The sequence below is a fragment of the Callospermophilus lateralis genome, chromosome 7, assembly GCF_048772815.1.
Source record: "Callospermophilus lateralis isolate mCalLat2 chromosome 7, mCalLat2.hap1, whole genome shotgun sequence".
NCBI lineage: Eukaryota > Metazoa > Chordata > Mammalia > Rodentia > Sciuridae > Callospermophilus > Callospermophilus lateralis.
Genome location: NC_135311.1, coordinates 9,053,173 through 9,074,412, shown reverse-complemented (window position 1 = coordinate 9,074,412; position 21,240 = coordinate 9,053,173). Strand labels below are relative to the sequence as shown.

General features: G+C 46.1%; 1 pseudogene; it reads left to right on the top strand.

Moving 5' to 3' along the window:
• Nucleotides 1-9,292: 9,292 nt before the first annotated feature.
• Nucleotides 9,293-21,240, top strand: part of LOC143403477 (Fc receptor-like protein 2) — a 29,040-nt pseudogene continuing 17,092 nt past the window's right edge.

The window sequence follows — 21,240 nt, the reverse complement described above, 5'->3', positions numbered from 1 at the left end:
ATGGAACATCAGAATAAATGAAGGACATCAATAGTGTGAATAATCTCTTCAGATGTCTATGAAAATATAGGTACCTACCACCAACTCTCCACTGTCTTCCGCATGCTCCTTCCCATACTCTTTCCTCAGTTCACTTCCCACCAGAATGCCATGTCTTCCTGTCTGGTGAGATTGAGAGGAATGACAGACCTAGAATCCTGAAGCCCATCCAGGAGGCACAGCCTAATGAGAAAAGTGACAGCTCTGTCCCCAGGGAGAGAAGAACCTTCTCTCTTCCAAACTCTGATTGCCCATCCACCTGTGCAGAATGGCCTTGTTTGGAACACTTTGAGGGGAGAAAGACCACAAAACCCACAGCTTATTTTTTTTAAATACACAAATAGCAGATTTTTTAAAAGAATACTAGAAATCACTAATAAACAAAGTGAGAAAAATAAACATCACTTTAAATTCTATCATTCAGATATACTTACACTAACTCTTTGGTGCTTATTGTACAAGATACCTTTTCTTAGGGTGGGGTTGAGTGGTGTACAGTAACTGAATTGCATTCTGCACCACTTTTCCTTAAGAATATATCCTAAGCACCTTTTTAATTTTTTATTAGTTCATTACATTTATTCATAATGGTGGGATTCGCTATTGAAAGGAAAGTGACTACAACACTCAGAGCAACCAAGAGATCTTTATTACAGCAGTGCAACAGAGGAGAAAAGAGAGAAAGAGAAGGAGAGAGAGAGAGAGAGAGAGAGAGAGAGAGAGAGAGAGAGAGAGCACAAAAGAGAGACAGAGAAAGCAAGAGAGAGAGAGCAAGAGAGACAGCAAGAGAGACAGCAAGAGAGAGGGGTCTGGCAGGAGGGAGTTTTTATAGCCCAAATCTAATGAGGTCTTTAGGTCTGCAAGCTGCCTTGTTGGCACAAGAGGGGTTAAGTGTTCGGCCTTGAGTAGGGGGTTGAGTGTCTAGCCTTGAGCGGGTGCTTGGGCATTTGGGCTTGAAGCAAATAGTTGATAAAGAACCAGACAGAGGGTTTGAGAGGCCAGGTCATCCTGCAGCTGACTTTGTTTGGCATGCCCTGCAGACAGCTTACTCAGCCTGTCCTGCACCTAACATTCCTCCCTTTTTGTTTTTCTAAGTGACATGCGGGATGGCATAAAGTCCTCTGGCTACTTCCTGCTTAATGGTGGGCGGTGTAGGACCTAGGAGGGAAAGTGGAGGAACGTTCAGGGGACAGGTCTGAGAACACCAGGGCAGCCAAAAATAATACTCAGTGGCTATAGACAACTACTTTGATAGGGGTAAAGTCCATAAAAGTTCCTTGAAGCCATGGGTTGTTGATGGCATCAAACCAGTCCTGGATGGAGGAGATTCTTGCTATCAGCCACTGGTCCTGCAGCAGGGACTCTAGGAAGTATTGGAGGTGGCTTGGTTGAATCTAGTTAAGGGTGACAGCCCGATTGCAGCTAGTGGAAGGGCAATCGCCTTGACCCATAAACTGAGAGTGGGTGGTGTCATCCTGGTGCCATGTCGCTTGGATGTTGAAGCGCCATCTGTGTAAAAACTTGAGAGAGAATAATGATTAGTAGAAGAAGAAGAGGGTTGGTGAGAAATTTTGAGTTTGGTGGTTGTGGTGGAAGTCCAGGACTGGACATTTGGAACAGGTGCCTTTTTAAGGCAGGAGACATAGTTCCAGGGAGAGTGTCTAAAAGCTTGGCCACCATTGGGGTAGTAAGTATGACCGTATGGGGTCCCGTCCAGCGAGGTTCCAATGATTGAGAATGCAGTTCCTGAAGAAAGACTGCATCACCCAGTTAAAGAGGGTCCAATTTAGTTTGTGGTTGTGCTGGGATGGAGGCAATGAATGGCGCAGGAAGGTACTGGTCTGCATGTTCCCTTAGGAGTTTGCGTGGAAGTGTGAAATAGGGCAGGGAGGGCACAGGGGAGGAGGAGTGATTGGAAAGCTTTGGGTGGTTAAGAAAGGGCACTCATAGAATTGCTCAAAGGAGCTAAGGCCTGAGGGGGTCCTTGGGGCTGCCTGAATTCAGGTGAGGGCCAACGGCAGGAGATTGGGCCAGAAGAGCCTGAGTTCAATAGCATGTTCAGTGAGATGATCCTTGAGAATACTGTTAGGCCTCTCAACCTTACCCGAGGATTGGGGTTGGTGGGGGATGTGGAGCCTCCAAGTGATGTCGAGGCCTTTGGAGACTATTGAACAACCTGAGAAGTGAGAGCTAGACCATTGTCTGACTGGATGGAGGCGGGAAGTCTGAACCTGGGAATGATCTGCTGGATGAGGATGGAGGTGACGGTGTCAGCAGTTTCCCTGGATGTAGGGGAGGCTTCTATCCAACCTGAAAAGGTATCAACCAAAGTAAGTAGGTAGGGAAGCTTTCTGTGCCTAGGCACATGAGTGAAGTTTATCCACCCGTCTTTGCCTGGCTGGTGGCTCCTCATCTGAGGTGTGGGGAGTTTAGGTTTGGTGCTTCCTTGTGGGGATGCTGTAGAGCAGACTGAACAAGCGGAGTGGACCTGCTGGAGAGTAGTTCTCATTCCTAGGAAGTGAAAGAGGGGTTGTAAAACCTGGAAAAGGGGTTAGGGAGGGTTTTAGGTGGGAGCAGAGTCTCTGGAGCCAGAGGAGTTGGTCATGAGTCCTAGGTCTCCGTCTTGGGCATCAGGGGCTAGTAGTTTTAAAGAAGTGGTTGATTGCAACCGGTTGGTGAATTTGTGTATCTGATCTTTCAGGAACTTCTGTAGGCAATTTAATAGACATGGTCCTATTAGGAGGAACATAGAGAGGACTAATAGGGGTCCTGTGAGGGGGAGGAGCCATACTTGACTGAACATTCCCCATGGAGACTGTTGGCTAGTTGCTGTCTCCTCTTTTTTTAGCTGTTCTTGTCTTTCATTATTCCTAAGAATGACTTTTTGGCTTCACTGTTTTCGGTAGGTGTTTAAGATCAAGCTGGTCAAAATTGACTTTGTTTCTATCTATGGTTAAGAGTCAGCCGAGTTCCCATAGGGGTCGCTTGTGGGGGAACTTGAGAGCAGCTTCTCAGTTCTGCTAGTGCCATCTGCGCTAGGATGGGTCCAGGTCTTGCTTGACCATGTGGCTTCCCTTGGAAGCATCAGGGATGTCTCCTGTCTCCAATGACCCTCCTATTCACAGCAAATGCACTGATTGGCTTTTGTTCTCCAGTGGTCTCATTAATCTCCCTGATCAGGAGGTTATGGGGCCCAGAGTTGCAAAGCTCTTTAGAGAAGTCCCCTGTTCCCTGGATTCAGACTGACTCAGAGGGCCAGAGCCAGATATTGGTTTTCTTGCCCATTTTAATTTAACTTTAAGTCTTGATCTTAAACATCCAGCAAAGTCAGCTTCACCCTAAATTAATAAGAGTATTGGGCTTTAGCTGAAGTCTGGCCTACTTTGGAGTCATTCTTACTTGTAGCAAGATGGGAGGCATAACCTTATCTCAAGTAAGGCAGGGCTCTTTATAAATCTTAGGTAAAGTGTTCTAGTATTGAAGCTGATCTTTGTTTTTAAATATTATTTTATAAAGTTTACATATATTGTTGTTCGAGGTCATATGAATACTAGCTAACACAATATATTACATTTAAATTGTACCCAGTTTATAGAACTTTATATTAATCTTATTGATAATAGGTCCAGTTATAGAAAATTAAATTATATAAATAAATCTCCAATATGTTATTTTTATAAGCCTAAAATTACCATGCAACCTTTTGGAGAACACCAGCTTGATATAATTTTTTTAAAGCTTCTATCTTAAAGACGTATATACCTGGAAAATATGAACACATTTAATATACAAAGAAGAGTAATAGTACCACAATTACATTGATGTTTTTATATTAATCAAGTTTAGCTCTTAAAGAAATAACATATTACAATATTGCAAAATAACAGTTGTTGTTTAACCATAGTTGTATAATGCTTAATTCCTTCAAGATTACTTGCTCAAAAAACTTACATATATAACCAACATACACAGACCTTCTTTATCACTTGTTTAAACCCTCTTATTTATTTAATCACATAGACTCTCTTATCCAGAAACACATTTTTCTTCTATTAAATCCATACCTAGAACCTTCTAATTTCTCTTTCCCATCTGTTAATTCTTTCTTTATTCATACTTTGAACCAATCCTTGTAAATTTCTGAATTTAGGCAAATTATTCCATTTCAATAAGAGATATTTTGTTATTTGCACAATTAATCACATCTGTTTACTATTTCATGAAAGCATGAACAATGTTTAAGTACATAGAATTATACTGTTGTAGGGACGGACAAGGCAAGGCACCTAAGATAGCACCAAAGATAGGGAAACAGTCTTATTTGGTTGCAGCCAGATTCAGAGAGCACACCTTCTGCTGTAATCAATTAATCCCCTGAACCCCAAGTTTAGGTAGTTTCAGAATTTTGCACTCAACATGTAAGGGAGGGGGCTCAGAAGTTCACAGTCTGCAGAAGTTCACAAAAAGCAGTTTTTTTTTTTTTTTCTGTTCTGGGCAAGTTAACTTTTCAAGGACACCTGGGAAGGGGAGAGCTTTTTTTCCCTCTCTTTCCTCCCCCTGCCAGTGGTTACCACGGAGCCCAGTTGGTAACACCCTTATCTTAGAAATGTAGCCATCACTGTGAAGCCCAGCTCAAGGCCAGAGGCCTTGTTCACATATTTTTGTGAAAAACTAGTAAGGGGGTGTCCAGCACCTGGAGTGCTAATTTTTTCAGACAGTGGCCAAGTAAAACAGGGCAACACAAAAATAGGAAGTTTATCTACATTAAACTCTTTTGTAGAGATTCTTTTGCTGAAAGTCCTAAAATCATCCATGGTGGATATGGCTGGAGAAGGTCAGTTAAGACTTTTCTGTGGGCCTGGGTAGGGAGGGGGAAGACGGGAAGGCGGGGCTGAGAGCAGCTCTGGTGGATCTGAGAATGAGGAAGGAGATGTAAAAGAATAATTGGAAAGGGGTTTGGGATTTTCCTAGCAAGGAAACTTGAGCAGCAGAACAGGCAGAGCAGAGGGGAAGACGGGAGTGAATATCCCAAAAAGCCTATAAGGGACTTTAATTCTTAGTAACCTGTTTTCAGTGATGACAAAGCATTTAAAGGCCATTTTCACCAGATCTCTGATAGGGGTCTGAGGGCCCTCCTCAGCTGGTTTGAGCTTTGGGTTTAGCTGGTAAGAGGACCTGGTGGAACCGGTGTGGGTGCTAACAGTAGAAGAGAGGAGTGAGTGGGTGGAGGGATTCCTTCAGTAACCGCTACCTCAGCAAGGGGACAGCAGTCTGAGGAAGGGTGGTGGTGTAGGTTTTTGCTCTAGTAATTGGAGGGGAGAAAGCAGGTTACTGAGGTGGGAGAGACGGCGGAGAGTCTGGGGCAGAAGGCTGAGGGTGAGGATCTATTCGAGTCAGGCAATAGGATGGAGGTTCATTAGCAGGGTCAAAAGTAGTGGATGAGTCCGGAGGAGGAGAAAGTTGGGGATCATGGTTGGGGGAGTTGTTTGCAAGCTGGAAGAATTTGTAGAGGTTTGCAAGAGGTGCAGAGAGCAGGATTGGATAGGAGCAAGAAGAAAGTGATCTCTACCCATTTTTTTTGAACACTCACAGTAATTGTAGAGATCCCTCAGAATAGAGGAATCCAGGGACCCAAAAGCGGGCCATCTGATTTGGTTGTCTAAGGGATAAGTGGGCCAGGCCTGGGTGCTATATTTGATCAATTTTGGGGGTTTGATGTCAGGTGTCAAGGAGAGGGTTTTGAGGTTATCCAAGAGGCATTGTAGGGGACAGTCAACTGGCAGAGAGGACACATTACCCATGTCACAAACGTAGTATAAGGAGGAGGGAAGGGGATGCATATGTAGTGTAAGAGAGAAGGAGGAAACTGATTTATTGGCAAAGGGGGCATCTCTGCTAGAGCCAAAAATCAGGAGTTCCTTAGTGGCAGATTCGAGCTGCAGAGATTGATCATCACCGAATCCTGACAGTCGAAGCTCTCGTCCTGGACGGAGCCGTTGGCCAAGGCTTTTCGGGACCCCTCCTGGAGAGGCCGGAGACTCCCAGGGCCGGAAAGAGGGGAGAGAGAGAGACAGGGGAAGAGGGAAGAAGGGGAGGGTAAGCGTCTCTCTAGCGGCCAAGTCTTGAAGGTGTGAGGACTAGGACTTTAGGAGAGCCACCGAGACCGTGAAGTTCTGGGTGGGGTGATGTTCAGTTCTCTGTTATGTCCCCAGAGGTTACACAGTCCTTTGAGGGAGACCTACAAAGCCTATGTGGTAAACTACCAGCTGGGAAGGGAAGGGAGTAATTTTGAACCCAGGAGTCTAATCTGCCCTAGGAAGGAGTCCCTGAGGGCCACCGTGGCCTTGAAGGCTGTGGTGGGTGCTTTCCTCCCCGCAGGTGGGCAGAGAGGTTTGCCAGACAATCAACGAACGGTCAAATCCTCCCGACACCACCATTGGGTTTAGGGCTCCAGGAAGGGGAACTCACCAATCGAAGGCCGGGGGTGGATGGAGTTCTGGGGTCGAGAAAATGGGTTCAGGCTGTCCAGTGAGTGGCACTTCCAAAGGAAGAGGGACCCAAAAGTGGGTTTTAACCCTCTCCCTCTCCCGGGTCTCGGCACCCAATGACAGGAAAGTGACCACAACACTCAGAGCAACCAAGAGATCTTTATTACAGCAGTGCAACAGAGGAGAAGAGAGAGAGAGAGAAGGAGAGGGAGAGAGAGAGAGAGAGAGAGAGAGAGAGCAAAAGAGAGACAGAGAAAGCAAGAGAGAGAGCAAGAGAGACAGCAAGAGAGAGAGCAAGAGAGACAGCAAGAGAGAGAGCAAGAGAGAGGGGCCTGGCAGGAGGGAGTTTTTATAGCCCAAATCTAATGAGGTCTCTGGGTCTGCAAGCTGCCTTGTTGGCACAAGGGGGGTTACGTGTTCGGCCTTGAGCAGGGGATTGAGTGTTCAGCCTTGAGCGGGGGCTTGGGCATTTGGGCTTGAAGCAAATAGTTGATAAAGAACCAGATAGAGGGTTTGAGTGGCCGGGTCATCCTGCAGCTGACTTTATTTGGCATGCCCTGCAGACAACTTACTCAGCCTGTCCTGCACCTAACAGCTATGCCATGTTTATACACGCACATAACATGATTTGCTCAATCTACTTCCTAGTGCCTCCCTTTCCCTCCCTCCTCCCACCCTCCACCATTTGCATCTCTCCACAGATCTCCCCTTCATCATCATCATTATGCAAAGCATCTTATCTTGCTGTGACATATTCTTCCACAGAATCATTTTAATTACTGCTTAGCGTTCCACATGACTTTCACACACACTTGTTTTTTAATCTGCCTTTCTAGGGGTATTTTTAGTATTTTCTCTTTTACTATCATGAGCAAGGCCATGATAAACATATAAATATCATGGAATCATCAGTATTTCCCAAAGTGAAACTATATTCACAGTGGGTAATAAAATGTGAAGTGTTCACTCAGGTGTGGTGAGGCTTATAACCTAGTGACTTGGGAGGCTGAGGCAGAGGAAGCCAGCCTGGGAAAATTAGCAAGATCATGTCTTAAAATAAAATAAAATAAGATAAGATAAAAAGGGTCTCAGTGTGTAGCTCAGAGTTAGAACATTCCTAGTACCAAAAAAATGTTAGGACTTCACCTGAACAGATGACATTGGGTTTATGACTACTTCACTATGGGTCAGTCCCTCCCTATAATTTTGTGATTTAATTCATGCTGCATACATTCCCAAACGTCAACTTGCACCTGTCTGGACACAGATGCTGAGCAGGCGGTCACACAGTAGACTCCCCCTCATTCATGGAGGATGTGCTCCAAGGACCCCAGTGGAGCGTGCAGCTCTCCTGGTTCCAAACCCTATATGATCTAGGTTTTTCCCTATATATACAAACTATGAAAAAGTTAAATGTACAAATCAGGCACAGTAATAAATTAACATCAATGACTTAAAGTAGAACAATTATTACAATACACTGTAATTAAATGGCCAGCACCACTACTCGTACTTTAGAGCCATCGTTAATTAAAATAAAGGTAACTTGAACACAAGTGTTACGAAATCATGACATTCAATTTGGCAAACTAGAGGCTAGTAAGTGACTAATGGTGGGTAATATATTCTGGACCAAGGATTGATTTATGTTGTTAGTGAGGTTTCATCGTGCTACTCAGAGCAGCAAAACAATTTAAAACTTATTAATTATTTACTTCTGGGATTTTTTTTAATTCAAGGAACGCGGAGAAGCAATATATCATGCTAATATATCAGTGTTTCAGAGCCAGACCTTAGAGCTAGACTGCCTAGGCTGGAGCCTTGGTTCTGTTTCTACTAGAAATGGATCATGTTGTTCTTGGTCAACTTACTGCTGCTCCCATCTGAGCAGCTGTGTTCCTTGGAGAGTCCCATGTTCCTTCTTAACCCCCAAAGCCATCCCATGAAGAGGGAGGCCCTCAGGGGATGATTCGATTGTGAGGCTGGAACTCTAATGAACCGGATTAGCGCCCTTATAAAAGAGGCTTGAGGGGGCTCGTTTCCCCCTCCCACCATGCAAGGATATTCTGAAGGTATCATTTATGAGAACAGACCCTCACCAGACACCAAATCTGCTGGTGCCTTGGTCTGGACTTACCAGCCTCCTAAGCTGCGAGTAATATTCTGTTGCTTATAGATGACGCAGTCTAACATCGGTCATTAGAGCCATTCAGGTGGACTAAGTCACTTGCCTTTCCTCAGCTCAGGAGATGGTGCTGACTGCAGAAGCTTGCTGAGGGTCTGCAGTAACCGTGAGCCTCAGGCACTCAGAACTGGGTCCCCCTCTGAGAGAGCCGGGTGGAATCAGTAGTTGTTATCATTCGTGTCAACAAATGAACTTGCTCCGGCATTAAAAGGATCACTCTAATTCTCTCTTCTTTTTTCTTTTTTTGGCACTGGGGACTGAGCTCAGGGGCACTCAACCGCTGAGCCACAACCCCAGCCCTATTTGGTATTTTATTCAAAGATAGGGTCTCACTGAGTTGCTTAGCACCTCACTTTTTCTGAGTCTGGCTTTGAACTCACCATCCTCCTGCCTCAGCCTCCCGAGCCATGGGATTACAGGCATGCACCACTGTGCCCGGCCTCTAATTCTCTGAATGCCACAGGATGAAAGATAATGGTCATTCATTGCTGGGCTCTTTTACTTCCTTTTTTGGCTAATTATACAAAACCTATTCTGAAAGGCACGTTTCATCCTGTGTTCACAGGCCCCAGATGGTGGCTGAGAGATTGCTTCTCAAATAGCTGGATCAAGCGCTCATGCTGCTGTGGACATTGCTGGTCTTCTCTGGTAAGTTCAATAATTTGAATTAGGACAGAGGTAGATGCAGGAGGAGATTTCTAGCTTCCAAATAGGTCTGAGGCTTATCAGAGCCCAGAAAACAGTGGGATAATCGAGTCTCTGTTTCCAGCTTTGACTTCAAATCCAGGGCTATAGAACATGAAATGGTATAACATTCTAACCCTTAACATTCAGGGCAGGCTGCCTTGTCATTTTTTGATCATAAGTATGTGTTTTAATATCTTGGAGCTCATCGAGGAATATGATACATTCTTAAGTAAAATGTTCATGATCTCAGAGCTTAATACTCACACTAAACAAATGTTCGACCTTGGAATCAAAGGGCTCTAACATAGAAAATACGGTCTGAGGAAAGGTATTGATTTAGGCTGAGTTCAATTCTCATGTCTCTCCCCATGTATGTATTTCCTGGTGAACACTTCGTGAATGTGACTGCCTTGGCATGTGGCAATGTGGTGCTTGAAAAACTTGGATATGAGGGAAGGTCCTGGGGTGGGGGAAGAAGAATGAAATAAAGAAGAGAATCACTAAACACTCAATGTCCATGGGATTTGTTCCTAGCAATGCCTCTGGTCAAGGGATGAGTTTGCAACTTGACTTGTTTGTTTGTTGTTGTTGTTTATTTGCTGCTGGGGATCGAATGCAGGGTCCCATCCATGCTAGACAAGGGCCCCACCACTGAGCCATACCCACAGCTCACAGCTTGACTTGTGACCAAGGCTAATTGTGTGTTTGAGGAAGACTGGGTTCCTGCTTGTGAGGGAGTAGGAGAATAGAGAAAGGGGGAAGATGGAAAGAAGATTTTTGAGCAACCTGTGAGAGTGATCTTAATTTCTAAATCGTGAACACAAATGTTCTGTGCTAACCTCTGGCTTTTGCTCCCATTGCAGTGCCATTCAGCAAACGGGGAGGTGAGTACCCTCTTTTATCGTTCCCCACCACAGGGTTGGGCAAAAGGACTGTGGAGACATCCAGATGTTACTACTCCCCTGGGCTGACACACTCTGGGATGATGCCGTCTCTGCTCCCACACTGCCAACCCTCCCGGGTGATCACACCACACCCCTTAAGAATCCAGGTGCAGGGAGAGAGGTAACATCCCAAAGAGGGTCTGCAGGCTGGCTGCAGAAGAGACTGCATCCAGAACTATCTACAGCTCCTCGGTACTGTCTGGCTGAGCGCCGGATGTGCTCACAGCTCTGAGGATGGTTATTCATAAAGAAAAGCTGAGGGCTCGACACTTCTGGGTGGTCAGACTCAGCCTGTGCCAACAGTCTTGTCTAGTGCTGGGTCAGGAGGCAGCAAATTTTTTCCATAAGAGTCCAGAGAGTAAATAGTTTAGGGCTCTCTGGTCGCTAGCCTAACTCCTGGACCCTCTTCCTCCTCACAGAAAAGCTGATAGGGATCACATGTAAGTGACAGGGGGCCATGCCTATGTTCCAATGACACTTTATTTACCAAAACGGGACATCCGTGACTCACAGTCCATTGCCAACCCCTGCTCTAGACTCATTATTTAGTTTAGTTTTTTTTTTTTTTTTTTTTTAAAAACACATAGTGCTTTTCTAAAGCCGTGTGACTAATTCCATCTCGATCCTTTTGATTTAAAGCTGTGTTTAATAAAGAGAGTAGGTAAGGAAAACATTTTATTCTATAATATATAGAATACTAAATCGAAAGAAAGAGAGAATTGTTCTCTGGCCTCTCCAGTGATAGGATCAGTGCAAGGGGCTCTCTGGGCTCCTGGAAACTGTTCTGGGATAAACAGACCTCCAATTTCACCCTAAATGGAATAGGAGTGTCCAGGGACACCTTCAGAGCCCTGGCCGGGCCTTCATCATCAAGTCTCGTCTCCTGCATTCATTTTGAGCCACGTAAGGCCCCCCCGTGCCATGCTGGTCACTCTACTTCCCTTTCCACCTGTCTGGGCGGTCGGGTGCAGAGGTCTCAGCGCTGAGCTGGTTTCTGACAACAGGTGGGAATCCTGCTATTACTCAGTCTCAGGGTGGCATGGAGCAGGCCGCCTGCGTGACTCACCCTCGGCCACTCACAGAAGAGGGTAACAGCCACTGGACTTCCTTTTCCTTCCCTGTTCAAATGCCAATCTGCATAGCAGCCGAAAATGACTCTCTCCACCCAGACCCTCAAGGTGGCCCCCCTCTGCCGTTTCCTCCTTTCGCCCCCCCCCCCCCCATAACCTGCTGGCACCACCTGGGAACTTCCCCCTCGCATGCAAACCTCTGAGAAATATCATTTGCCTTTTGCTTTTGCTGCTGTTCGGGTGAAAAGACTTTTTTCACAGAAATTCTTGTAAAAAACAAAAATCAAAAAGCCTCTAAATAGCTTGGCCCTAGTTACACTTTTGTGGTCCCCTTTGTTTGTTCTACTTAAGGGTTTTTCTGTTCACAGCCTGAGCTCCCCCTCCCCCTCACTGTTGTTAGCCCAATGCGATTCTCCCTTATCCTCCCGCAGGATTCCTGTGGGTGCTCCTGCCCTCAGGATGACCTGCTGGGTCTTTATCAAAGTCCCGTTACTGGGGATGGGCGAATCCATTCTTCTCTTGCAAAAGAAAGAGTTCCGCCAAGAGGCATTGATGAAGGGTTTATTTAGCAAAATGAAGGCGGGAGTGTCTGCCCCAAGAGAGAAGGCAAAGCCCACAGCTTCTGGGTGTGGACGTTTATGGTTTATGGCCTGCTTAGGTTCCTCCCCGTTCTATGAATTATTCATTTGGGGGAAGTTCCAGCCATTACCCTCCTTAAGGTCAGTTTCACCCTGTTGGCAATCACCCCAGTGGCCTGCACCCATTTTCTCCAGATTGACAGGGAGCTGTCTGACTGCAAGGAGGTGCTCCCTGGGCAATGTTGCGGCCAGTTGTGAGCTGCCCCATGGCGTGCAGCCTGCATCTCCTTTCCCACACCTCCCCTGCTCCTGTCCATCTAGTAGTCTAACCCTCCTCGTTGCTAGAGGGTTTGGAACCCCCTGAGGAGGAACAGTCAGCATTAGGGCTTCCTCACGCTGCCCTTCCAGGGCCTCTGATCCATCTCTGTCCACCAGAGCTACTGTGCACAGAATGGACCACACGAGAGCCAAGGAGAGTCAGTCACACTTCTGCTGAGGCTTCCTAATGGCCAGGTGGTGGGCATCTGAGTAGTCACAGCAACCCTGGGAGCAAGTGGACACAGACATTGTGCCAGCTCTGGGGTTCCCTGATGAAGCTGTGCGCCAGCTCAACCCCACTCCTACAACGCCACTCCTAAGAGGCTGGACTCAAGCCACCTTCACCCCTCAGGCTCCCCAGCACACCCCATTCTTGCAGACTTGAAACCCCCTATTTCTGTTGCTTTTGAAGTGCAGCCATGATAACCTCTTATTCTTCTTCCGTCATCATTAGCTTTGGCAACAAACCCCAGCCCCTCAACTGCCCTCATCGTTAACCGAGGGGTCCGGAGAGGCAAGCTCGGTTCTAGGCTTATTTCACAGAATCCTTAAAACAGCCTGATGAGAAGAGGCAGGTATTCTTCATTGTTCAAACGGAGGCAGAGAAAGCTACAGTGCTCTGTTCGAGACCATTCAGGAGACCTGGATTCAAAGCAGTGTGACCCGAAACTTAGCCACTGGGTCAAACATTTCTGACAACTAAAATCACACAGTCACTCTTGACAATGAAGCTCTCTTGCTGCCCCTTCACGTCTGTGCGTCCCAGCTGTATGCCCTCTCCCCAGCGGTCTCCCCCACGGGCTGCGGGCGGCTCACCCTGCTGTGCCCACTTACTGGGCGAATGGCTTGTCTTTACATCCTCTAGTCCCTTCTGCTCTCTGCCCTGTGGCTAACTCTTGGAGCCTTCTGACCCTTAAAGAGTTTGAAATAATGAATCAACTGACCCAAAGGCTCGCTCTGCAGCAGGCCTCTACCTGTGAGGCTGCCCATTTTATCATTTGTCACCAGGGTCCCTAACCAATGACTCAGAATGTTTCCTCTTCCCAACAACTTTCTTTCCCCAGGAATTTTTTTCCCCAGTTTCTGAGGGAAGCGTATACTAGTGGTTTAAAAGAATGATGGATGTTTGAGGTGATGGATATGCTAATTACCCCCATTCAATCATTGCATAGCAGTACTCCATAAATAAATCCCATTAAACCCACTTAAAAAAAAACTTTGTCTTCTAATGCCCAACGGGTCATGATGATTTTCCTGGAGCATCCAGTAATAAAGCACAAGCTTTCTCAAAAATTATAATCCCCAATTCCACAAGCCTCCTGTGGCCTGTTGGCTGGGATTCTGCAGTGGTATTCTACGAGCCAACACGGCTCCTTCCTTCTGCTACACACCCAGAGACAGGCAGTCACGATACAATCAAATAGTGCTAAGGAAAATTCTTTATTTGCGATGCCTTAGTGATCTACCTGAAGGTCAAAGTTCTCAACTATGATCCTAAAATGTAATGGAAGTGTCACTAACACAGAACATAGCCTGGTACCGCAAATAAGTGAACTGACGGGAGAGAAATCAGAGAGTCCACGGCCAGTCTTAGGAAAGGAGCCCTGGGACACACTTTTGAATCCCCCCCCCCCCCACCTCACTATGGTCAATCCTCAGGGAACTGAACCTTGGATTAAAAGTTACCCCTACCTCGTCGTACACTGAATGACCAGGTGAGGGAAAGTTTCGGAAGACATTCCAATAGAAAGTTCTGAGAATCAGAGAGACTGGACCTCATTCTAGTAACTGGCCTACTTCCCAGGGCCACTCTGTGGTTCATCGGAGGAGATGAGAAGAAAGGGACGGGCTCAGAATTTATGAAACGATGCCGCATCTCTAGGACTGGGTAAAGACATGGGGGATGGGACAGCGGAGTGCCCCGGAGAACGGTGACCCCCTGACGGCATCACCAATGTAGAGGGCTGGGGATAGGAGCTGGGGCAAAACGCTTCATCCATGAATAAAGTCATGTTTATCCTGACATTTCCTGGATGGACTGAGTGTTCTTGTCCCCACGCCGCCACCAAAGGTACATGTTGAAACTCTAATCCTAATGGGATGGTTTTTGGAGGTAAGAACCTTTTTGTGGGGAGGGGTACCAGGGATTGAACTCAGAGGCACTCAATGACTGAGCCGCATTCCCAGCTCTGTTTTGTATTTTACTTAGAGACAGGGTCTCACTGAGTTGCTTAGCACCTTGCCTTTCCTGAGGCTGGCTTTGAACTTGTGAGCTTGTGAGCTGGTCTCAGCCCCCCAATCCACTGGGATTACAGGCATGGGCCACCACACCTGACTGGAGGTAAAAGCTTTGAGATATAATTAAGCATGAGATTGGAGCCCTTGGAAATGGGATAAATATTTTTTTTCTTTTTTTTAGATGTTTTAATTTGTCCTAATTAGTTGTACATAACAGTAGAATGCATTTTGATACATCACACACAAATGGAGTAGAATTTCTCATTCCTCTGGTTGTACATGATATAGAATCACACCAGTCATGTAATCACATTTGTACATAGGGTGATAATGTCCGATTCATTCTACTCTCCTTCCTTACCCTCATACCACCTCCCCTCCCTTCACTCCCTTCTACCTAATCCTAAATACCTCTATTTTTCCCTAGCCATCTCTCCACATTGTGAATTAGCATCTGCATATCAGAGAAAACATTCAGCCTTTGGGTTTGGGGGATTGGCTTATTTTTCTCAGAATGGTATTCTCCAGTTCCATCCATTTACCTGCAAATGCCATAATTCCATTCTTCTTTAAGGCTGAGTAATATTCCATTGTGTATATAAACCACATTTTCTTTATTCATCTAAGTTGGTTCCTTTTAAGATGAATCTAGAAAGCCAGTGAGTTATTTTTTGCCCTATGTGAGGATACAATGAGAAGTCAGCAAGTTATAGCCTGAAAGATGCACCTGACCTCAGACTTCCAACCTCCAGACGTGAGGGAAGTAAATTCTCATTGTTGAAAAGCCACTCGGTTTGTGGTGTTTAGTTACAACAGCCTGAACTAAGATTCTCCTGGTATGATTTGGATCTGGAATATCCCCCCAAAGCTTGTGTTTTGAAAGTATAATCCCCAGTGCGACATGGTTCAAGGGTGGGGCTTTTAGGCAATGACCTAGGCTCTGACCTCATCGGTGGATTAATCCAGCAAGTGGATTAATCTTTTGATAGCTAACATGAACTGAGCAGCTTTCTTCTATGCCATATCACCATGATATTCTACCTCACCTTGGGCCCGGGACAATGGAGTCCGTCAGCCATGTACTGAGACCTCTGTAATCTTGAACCAAAATGACTTTTCTGCCTCTGAAAGTTGTTCGTACCAGGTATTTTTTGATCGCAGCGTCGAAAAGCTGACTAACACACCCCTTAAGGAAAAATGGTATGCAACGCTTAGTAATGAAGGTCTGACTTTGCACCTTCCTCTTGTCTAAAGATGTAGAGGCTCTGCCTGACACTTCACTGCCCAAGAGCAAGGTGGGACATCAGGCGGGTACCCTTCAGGAATGGTAAATAGAGTTTCCCTCCTTCCTTTGCAGATGGGCTGACCCTCCTGGCGCCCTCTCCTGTCTTTGAAGGAGACAGCATTGTTCTGACGTGCTCAGAAGAAAACAACAGAAAAAAACAGATAAGTTTCTATAAGGACGGGAAAAAGTTCTCTTCTTCCGATGAACTCTCAAGCTTCCCTATACAAAGTGCGCTTTTGAATGACAGTGGCATTTATTTCTGTACCACTGCTTCTAAGACCTTTCTGAGACGGGAAACATCTTCAGAAAAAGTAAAGATCACAGTTCAAGGTAAAAACCTTCACTCTTGTGTGCCACGGGCTGGGCAGGAGGCTGGGGACGGAGCAGAATGGGTATCTGGCAGGAGGAAGGTGCCCAAGTGAGGACGCGATGTGCCCTGACGCACCTGCTATTGGAGCACGCAGAGGAGACACGGAGGGGAACGTGTCTGGTCCTGAATCACCTGTTTCCTGCGGCCACTTCTCACCCAGAACTTTTCCGCGGGAACCTGAATCTCACTGCTCTTGGGACTATTGTTTTCCTTCTCTCTAGAGCTGTTCCCGCGTCCTGTGCTGACCGCGAGCTCCTCTCAGCCCATGGAGGGAAGTCCGGTGACCCTGACCTGTCAGACTCAGCTCCCTCCAGAGAGGTCAGATGTCCAGCTCCGGTTCTGCTTCTTCAGAGACGGTCAGGTTCTGGGGTCAGGCTGGAGCAGCTCCCCAGAGCTCCGGATTCCCGCCCTGGGGACAGAGGACTCGGGGTCCTACTGGTGCCAGGCAGAAACAGTGAGTCACAGGATCAGAAAACAGAGCCTTCGATCCCAGATTCGCGTGCGGAGTAAGTATCAGCAAGGTTGAGCCCAGGGGGGGAAAGAGATGAGCACTGGAACTTGGATTTATAGTCTTTTGGCTTCTTTGTGCAACGCCTGTCCTTGTGGAAAGCAGGAACCCAGATAAAGAAATTCCAAGTTGCTCTTGACCTCTGTCTTCTAAGAATCAGGAATAGACTAAGCTTCTTATCATTTTTTCTCTTCTTTATTAGCAAAGGGCAGTGGTCTGGGCACTTTAAAAATCAAGACACCTGCGGCTCATTGGCTTTTCCAATACCCACATGCTGGGGTCACAGATCTGAAGGCTAAGTGGTACTACAGAGGCCGGTGGGGCTAAATGAAGCATCAGAGAAAGCAGAGATCCAAGTGAACAGTACAGAACTCAGTGGAGAGGTTGTGATTTAAGCCTTGAAACCAAGAGTAATAGAAGGATTTTTATTGCAATTTTATTAGAGAAAAAAATGCCTTTTGCAAGGGGGTGGGGGGGGACTGATGATACCAGTGTCCCTCTTCATTGTGTGTAAAGGGCCACTGTCTGCAAAGTGAGTCATCCAGAAAAAATTTCAAGTTTCCCATCTCATGAAATGGATAATTCATCACAAAAATCTGTAATTACTGCTACCCGTGAAGTTAGCCAAGAACAATGTTCTTCAAGGATATTTCTCATGGACTCCCTGTCTCTGTAGGGATGCTTATCATGGAGTACAAATGCAATCCCCACGTTCCCACGCCTTGCATTGGAGAGCGGAATCAGTCTATCAGCTGTTCTCAGAGTCTCCTGAAGTCAGGGTTTCTCGCATATCACTTTATGCCCATCTAGGAGTCCCCGTTTCCAGAGTGAGCTTGGAGACCCAGGCCCCTGGGGGACAAGTGATGGAAGGAGGGAAGCTGGTCCTGCTCTGCTCCGCGGCTGAGGGCACAGGAAACATCACATTCTCCTGGCACAGAGAGGCCACAGGAACCCGTCTAGGAAAGAAGACCCAGGGTTCCTTGTCAGCAGAGCTGGAGATCCCAGCTGTGAAGGAGAGCGATGGCGGGAAGTATCTCTGTCGGGCTGACAATGGTCATGATGCTGTCCAGAGCCAGGTGCTGGACATTCTTGTGAGAAGTGAGTTGTGTTCTCATTCATCTCTACTGGACGTGCTAAAGCGAAGTCCATGGTACCCAGGTAGCATGAGGAGATCCCAGGTGGTCTCAGGGATCAGGGTTGGGAAGACAATTTGAAGATGGATTAGCCATGAAAACTAAATGGGCATCTTTCTTTGCATGGAAGGATCGGTCTAAAATAAACAGATAAATAAATAAAATGAGAACAACAAATCACCCTATCTCTAGACAGTATCACAGAACCCATATTCTTCCAAATCTCTAGATACAATTGACCCTTGAACAATATGGGTTTGACCTGCACATTTCTGCTCATACACGAATCTGGGTTTTGTTTTGTTTCTTTAGATTTACAGCAATTTGAGAAAAAAAAAAAAAAAAATCCACAGACCAGCCATCAACCATGTAGCCTAGAACTATTTCAAAAAAAAATTTTAAGTTAGGCATGCCATGAATGCCTAAAATATATGTAAATAATAATCTGTTTTATTATTTACTATCATGAAGTACAGACAAATCTTATAATAAGCTAAAGTTTATCAAAACTTACACAAGGCAGGCTGGACACCGTGCCATTCGCAGTGGAGAGAAACGTAAACAAATGTCAGGGTGCGGCGTAAGATTAACTGTCATGCCTACTGTGGTGCTGTAGTAACTTCAGAGTCACCTGCTGTTGCCATTGCGGTGAGATCAAGTATTGCAAGTGTGCACTTAAGCACCCTGTAATTAATGCCTGTCAGCTCATGAGCAGTCCATCTCTCCAGGAAATTGTGTAGCATGGTGTAAAGGTGATTTCTCATGGTTCTGGACTACTTTTCACTGTGTCAGATAATATAACATACAAAACGTGTGTTCATCGGTTGTCCATTGGTAAGGTTTCCAGCCAACAGGAGACGACTCGTGGATGAGTTTTAGGGGAGTCCAGAGTGATATGTGGATTTTGATGGCACAGGGGTTGGCACACGAACCGCCACCTTGTTCAAGGGCAAAGTGTTGAGGAAAGTGTCTCTGTTTGGTGAGGTGAAATGTGAGAATGATAAACAGGACCCCAGGCCTTGGCTGCAGCCCTAGTGTGGGGTGTGGGGTTCTGCTGCCGTTTCACAGATCCTCTGATAATCTTCTGGTGCCTCTCAGTTCCAGTGTCCCGCCCTGTCCTCACCCTCGGGGCTCCCAGGGCCCAGGCTGCGGTGGGGGACGTGGTGGAGCTTCACTGCGAGGCCCTGAGGGGCTCTCCCCCCGATCCTGTACCAGTTTTACCTTGAGGACGTCACCCTCTGGGGGAGCTCGGCACCCTCTGGGGGAGCAGCCTCCTTCAACCTCTCCCTGACTGCAGAACATTCTGGAAACTACTCCTGCGAGGCCGACAATGGCCTGGGGGCCCAGCGCAGCGAGGCGCTGTTACTCCTCATCTCAGGTGGGCTTGTGGCCCCTAGATACTTGACGTATAATGATCAGTGACTGCCCCACCTGTCCTTATTGGTACAATATTGGGATTTCAGAAGACAGGAGGGTGATGTCTGTGGTGTGTGAAGAGGCAGGAAGGGGAGTCTCCGTGTCTAAAATCTGATTTTCTTCTCCCAACCACAAGAGTACAGTCTACACTTAAATGGTCTTTTACCTGAATTTGTATCTACCTGTTTTTTTTTTTATTATTGTATTGGTTCTTTTAAGTTATACATGACAGTAAAATCCATTTTGACATAATTATTAAAGCATGGAATCTATCTTATTCTAATTCAGATCTCAGTACCTCTCCTTCCCCTTCCCTTTCCCCTCCCCCGGCTCCCTCCCCTCTATTGATCTTTCCGCCCTTTACCCATAGTTACCTTTTAAATTAATTTCTTGTGTATGTAAATGATGGTGAGATTCATGTACGTATAGAGGAAACTTGTGTCCAGCTCATCCCACCGTCTGCCTTTTCCCTGTTCTCTCCCCTTCCCCTCATTCCCCTCTGTCTAATCCACTGAACTTCCATCTACCATTCCTACCTAGCATTGTTGGGCTCCAGGGCCCAAGGTTTGACCTTCTGAAGCTGAAGCCCTGGTTTCTTCCCTCAGGACCTGATGGATATAGAAAAAGCCATGTCACAGCCAAAGTTCTTGGGGGACTCTTTGGGGTCCTTGGCTCCACCGGTGTGGCTCTGCTGTGTTACTGCTGGTTCCACAAGGCACCAGGTGGGTGTCTATGATTTCTTTTTGTTTTCCCTTTCTTGCTGTCAGCTTTTCCATCAATAATATAGACTGGATTTACAGAAAGAGAAGAAAAAAAGACACAGAAGAAAAGGAAAGGAGAACTTTCTAAAAGTCGACAATTTCTTCCCGTACTTGACAACTCTGCAAGGTCCCCTGCAGAGGGCAACACTGCCACCACACTAGTGATTTTACAGCATGCCACTATTTCCAATTGTGGTCATTTGAGATAGAAATGCGGACACATTTCTCCATGCTTGACTTTTAACTTAAAAGTCAAAGCATTGAATACAACTCCATAATTTTTAATAGACACAGTTTATACACAATGGAGTAAGATATAGTAAGGTAGACTTAAAGCTACTAAAACAATTTGGTGTGATCATTTCTCTTTGATTGATGAATTTCTTACTAGTTACTCTGCTCTAACAAGAGCAGTGACTTCCTTTTGAATTCTTGGATCCTTTATTTGAGTCATAAGGAGGCGACGTCACCCATGGCTTGTGGCTGATGATGGCTTTGGGTTGGGATCCCAGCTGAGACTGTCGACTAGAGCACCTGCAGATGACCTCTCTCTGTGGATTTCCTCAGAGCACAATGACTTCAAAGAAGCCATATTTTCCCCATGTCAGCCTAGACTCCAGAGTGAGTGGGCATGATCTGCCACCATGTTATGGTGGGCTAGTGCCCCACAAATTTGGCCCAGATGTAAGAGGACAGGACACAGAGGCCACCTCTAAAGGGGGAAATAGTGAAGAACTTGCAGCCATGATTTTAAAATTTCTGCACACACCACCACATATTCCAACCCACGACTGGAATCCAGTCTCCTAACCCAAATGACTATAAAAAACACAAACCTTCGGCTGCCCTCAAAAACCTGCAAGTGTTTTATGAAACAAGTGATTCCAGGAGCCGGGTTTATCTCCCTGAGACTATCCTCCCCAAGTCTTATCTCAGTGTTTCTTTATTATCTTATTGCTTTATTTATTTATTTATCCATTTATTTTCATGATACTAGGAATTGAACCTAGGGGTGCTTTACCACTAAGCTATACCCCAGTTCTTCTAATTTTTATTTTTGTTTTAATTTTGAGACAGGATCTCACTAAATTGCTCAGGTTGGGCAATAGTGAGAGGCCATATGCATGTGCCTAGTTGACAATCTCAGCCTGTGTCCCAACCTATGGCCAGCATGCTTCTGCCTCAGCCTCCAGAGTAGCTGGGATTACAGGCATGCCCCC